Source organism: Bombus vancouverensis, chromosome 8 (assembly GCF_051014615.1).
Source record: "Bombus vancouverensis nearcticus chromosome 8, iyBomVanc1_principal, whole genome shotgun sequence".
Classification (NCBI taxonomy): Eukaryota; Metazoa; Arthropoda; class Insecta; order Hymenoptera; family Apidae; genus Bombus; species Bombus vancouverensis.
The window spans coordinates 170,595-175,737 of record NC_134918.1 but is presented as its reverse complement, the minus strand read 5'-3'; the positions used below and the strand labels follow the sequence as shown (position 1 = coordinate 175,737).

Sequence of the window (5,143 nt, the reverse complement as noted above, 5' to 3'; positions counted from 1 at the left end):
AAATATTTATTCCTTCGCTGAAAATATGATTTATTTTGTAACGCATAAAGATTACTATATGAACGTGTTGATTATACAAAATGGCCGCCTGTGAATGTTCCTAGTATATAGTAACATTTTATTAATGTGAAATCTATTATTTATCCGTTAATTATTTGTGACTTTATTTTAATAGTTGACGTACAATTGCAGTGGGAATAATATTATTTTGCATTTATTTAATGTGTGTAATTATTACATGTATTCCGATGCGCACGTGTAAGAGCTATCGTAACAATCCAAGATGGCCGCTAGTGAATGTCTCTAGTAAAAGTGTAGTGACGCGTCCTTAATTTGTTTAATATTGAAATAATTATTCGTCCGTCGCTTATTTTCCTCTATTTTAGCGCAGTTAGAATTTTTAAATGACAATAGTATTGTTTGTGTAATCATTATAATGTGTATATATACTATGTGTTATTTTAATATAATAACATGTGGATTGTGTTATTGTTAATTTTTTTATTTTTATAGAGTGTTCGCTTAATTAATTTAATACTAATATGTGCATAGTGTGTTATTTTAATATAATAACATGTGGATTGTGTTATTGTTAAATTTTATAATTTATCAATAGCACTGTTTTATTGTTGTGTTACAAGTGGTTTATTTTTATAGAGTGTTCGCTTAATTAATTTGATAGTAATATGTGCATAGTTTGTTATTACCAGTTCTATTACGTAACATAACCTTATTTCTCCACGCCAGAATTAATATAATTATGCTATATTAACTAAGTACAATATAATAATTTTTTATCTTAATCGCGGTTGTCGTTGATACTCAGTTAATCAGTTTTGATTAATTCATAACCTATTCCTATATTATTGGCTATTTTCTGTTTCTTTGTTATGCGGTTGTCGTTACCTTGTGCGTGTAATTTGCAGCCTTTACACAGAATAGAGGAGCTAATCTTATACATTGCTAGTTAAAATCTTTATTGTTTATAGGTTCTACAATTCTAATCCTTCATCGCCGAGTCCTTTACTTGGAACGGTTACATGGTGCGCGTTTGGTATCTTCTGGTTCTTCGTTACATGTCTAACACTTATCAAGACTACTTTTATTTATACTAGAATTGTAAGTATATATATATATATATATATATATGTCGGGTTTACATTAGAATTAGGGTTAGGGGCGTGAAGCGAATCTTCGTTTGGATTACACGTCGTCGTTATGCAATAGAGCATTGGCTAGTGCAAGTACGATTACCATAGAACCGGACAAGTAACCGTGGTAATTAGATACTCGAGAAACTAATGACAATGATCCTAGGTTCAACAACGAATCCGCGGACAACGGGACGGTAGTCGTACGCACTCGCAAAAATCTAAGTCGGATTCTGTGTTAATATTCGCTGACCGTAAGGCGTTAATCTTTTTGTCGATGAGACCGCAAGAGAGAATGACTTTCCGTCCCGGTGATACCTCAGAGGAAAACCATGACGGGGTGTGTCTAAGGACACGAGGTCATCGGATTCGTCGGGGATATCCTACGTTCGGAAAGTAAGGGAAATTGACGTTGCTGCTAATTGGCCAATCTCCATATCGGTAGTTAGAAAAGGATGCTAGCCGCCCTTGCGGGAAGGTTGCTAGTGGGAGACGCCGCTCGTTGAAAAATAGGTCTCTCCTGTCTTCTTGTAACTGGGACAAAGACTGTGTATCTGTTGAAGGATTTTAGGTAACTAGATATTAGTGTTTATAACGGTCCTCGGGCTAGCCGATCACGTACTGCGGAGACGCGTCGGCATCTGGTAAACATCCTGCCCGGAGAATAGGATCTGCGTGTGGCGAGCTACGGGACAGAAACCGTTGCAATGTTTACTGTCACGTGTCGCTACAAATCTTTCTTTTAAGGAGAGCTATAGGGTTACTCAATGCCTTTGTTAGATGGAGAGTTCGTCCCGTTAACCGCGGCTACGTTCGGCGACTAATTGTCGCCTTGAGCCCAAGTTCATTGTCACAAGTCTCAAACAAATACAATTGGGTAGAATGACGGCAAATCGTTTAATTACAACTGTAGATTTTAATTACAATGTTTTTATGGATTTTCCCGAGGTTTCAGAGGGAAGGCACCGGTGTCCTCTTATCTCCGACATATATATAAAACACTATATTTTGTAAATATCTATATAGTAAAATAGTCCGTCCACTATCTTGGTCGCTAAGACCACTTCGCTAACATCGAATTGTTTTGTTATAATGTCGGAATATTTCCTTGGTTTTCCAGTTTCTTGTTGCTGCCTTGACTGTTTCGGTAGTATCTGGTTCAGTATTCCATAAGTATTCACTTAAGATTGGCAGTAGGCCTCTTGTAACTGCGTTGGCTTTAATGTATATCTTCCGATGTGAGTAACGAGCTTCTTATTATTATCAATTTCTATTCCAAGATGGTTTACAACATTCTTCCCCTTTTTAGGTTATGATTGGTTACCTCGGTATTTATTACCTTCGATATCTTCATACCGTCGTATATTATGTTTTGCAAAGTTGGATCCGTAGCCAATTCTCGTGGAGTTCCTGCATGCACATTTCCTTTAAGGATGATTGGTTGCATACAAACCTCGTTAACTTGTAAGATACCTTTTCTTGTTTGCTAAGACCATTCCGTCGGTGTTGAATCGTTTGTTATAATGTCACTAATTTTTAACTTTCCAATTTTCTCACGTCTTCTTGGTCATTCCAGTAGTATCGACTGCGATTCTTCGTACACATTTACTCCAATTTGGTAGCTGGTTTCTCATCACTGCGTTGACCCTTGTATAAACTTCTTCGATGTGAGTAGTAAATTATCGTTGTCACTCACCTAACCTATCTTAGTTATTTCTTAACTCTTCCTGCACTTATTAACTGATTTTATTTCTTCTTATTAAAGACCGCTGTGTCAACGCTGAGTTATTTCGTTATAATGTCATTAACTTTCTTGATTTTTTCGGTTTTATTTTCCATTAGCGAACTGTAAGTTTGTTGTCGAGCATCAATTATTGATTGTTGTGCTTCGTTTAGTTTAATTGAAATATAATTGTAAATTTTTAATAGTATTATTTTCTTCCATATATATTAAGGCAATTGAAGTTAGTTTATTTATTCGTTTCTGCTGACAGTCGTATACTATGTTCTACGGAGTGGGTCAACAGTTTGTTTCTGCGAAATTCCTGCATGTACGTTTTCTTCTACTATGATTAATTGTGCACTAGGTACTTTTAACTTTCACTGCTTTTAATTATTTTATTGAATTAACATATTGTGTATTTAAATGATGGTTAGAACATAATAATATTCCTTTTTCTTTTACGTTTCTACTATCTGCATGATTCGATAAGCACTGTCACACTTCCTTTGAGTTAGGCACAATATTGTTATAAACATTTAGTAATATTATGTTTTGTATTGAAACAATTGAAGTTAATTCTTCCATTTGTTTCAGTTGGCTGTCATACCTTGTGTTCTATGGATATGGACACATAACCTGACTTCGCATATACACTTCCTTCTACGATGAGTAATTGTTCACGAGGTACTTTCCACTTCCACTGTTTCGTAATTATTTTATTGAATGACACATTTTATAATTAATGGTTAGAACGCACATAATAATTTTCTTTTTCCTTTTAGGTTTGTACTATCTGCATGATTCGATAAGCAGTGTCACACTTCCTTTGCTTCAGGCACAATATTGTTATAAACATTTAGTAGTATTATGTTTTGTATCGGAACAATTAAAGTTAATTCCTACATTTGTTTCAGCTGGCTGTCGTAGATTATGTTCTACGGATATGGACACATAACCTGTCTTCGCACATACACTTCCTTCTACGATGAGTAATTGTTCACGAGGTATTTTCCACTTCCACTGTTTTGTAATTATTTTATTGAATTACACATTTTATATTTAAGTAATAGAGCACGCATAGTAATTTTCCTTTTTCCCTTTAGGTTACCACTATCTGCAGTATTCGACAAGCAGTGTTGTTCCATATACTACCGCACTCCGTTGTCTCTTGAAATCGTTCTTGTGGTCTGTTTCGATTGTGTTAGTTTTAACTTGTTCGAGTGTATTGTTCGTTGAATCCCTTTTACTTTAATCTTGACGTTTCGTGTGTAGATTCTGACAATAGTGCCTGGTTTATTGAAGTGTGTTAATATGCCTAGGTGTTTTATATATTTTATATCTAGTTGTATATAAGATATATTTTGTTTATTGTGGTTTTGTATGTCCATATTTGCTGTATATTAAATTGCTTGATATTTCCTGTTTGTTATAAAGGTGTGTATTCCTATCGTTCCATTCCTTTTTCCTTTCCTTTGAATTATTCATAAAGTTATTACGAGATTTGATTAAATTGTCGAATTGTAGGTTATCCTGATTGAATATAGTATTATGTCGTGATTTATTAATTAATTTGCGAGTCACTTTTGGTTAATTGGTTCTTCATAGTTTATCCTTAGTCGAATTATGAAATTATAGGTTATGTTGTACTCTTTATATTTACTATTTCGTTAGAGTACCTATTTTAACTTTATTATCTCTTATTTGCCCTCGTATACTAATTCTCTATATATGACTACATTTAATTAAACTTTTATTTAAACAATTTCCATTTTCGTTGTATCGTGTGTTCGTTTTGGATATTCGAATCGTCGCTCGCGTTATTTGTATATTGCGTTTTTCCGTTTTTCGGTACGGCACGTGCGTAGCGCGGGACGTGACACCCCCCCTCTCGGGGTTCAAATTTCCGAAGGAAATTTGACTGATCGCATCCCTGAGCTCGTTCGGAGCGGATGTAGTGACTGTTGGTAGTTGCTTTACTATAATGGTCGGTGTGATTGATATTCCTTGTAATCCTGATAATATCGAATTCATCAATCGTTGGAACGTGTTGGTGCGTTTTTCAATATATCTGTTCCCTCCAGCGTCTCGCCTGGAAGATGAAATCTGTCTTGATTTTTCTGTATTAGTGCTTCAACGTTTCTTCTTTCTTCTATGTTTAAATGTTCCAGTCGCAACAATTCCATTATTTTGTCGAACCTTGTTTCTTTAGATACTGAAATATTGTTGCACGTAGTATGAGAGAGCGAAGTGGGAATTATAAATTCTTTAA

The 5,143-nt window shown here is 34.8% G+C and overlaps 1 long non-coding RNA gene across 8 annotated transcripts; it reads left to right on the top strand.

Moving 5' to 3' along the window:
* Positions 1-293: 293 nt before the first annotated feature.
* On the top strand, positions 294-4,294 carry LOC117162892 (uncharacterized). 8 transcript variants are annotated; one of them, XR_013059052.1, is made up of 6 exons: positions 2,297-2,389; positions 2,461-2,615; positions 2,728-2,818; positions 3,469-3,558; positions 3,789-3,878; positions 3,978-4,294. It is a non-coding gene; the product is annotated as an uncharacterized LOC117162892 (long non-coding RNA). The 8 variants fall into 8 exon arrangements; XR_013059051.1 differs by having other exon boundaries at positions 2,375-2,615; XR_013059056.1 differs by lacking the exons at positions 2,297-2,389; positions 2,461-2,615; positions 2,728-2,818 and adding an exon at positions 294-312.
* The last annotated feature ends 849 nt before the right edge of the window (positions 4,295-5,143 follow it).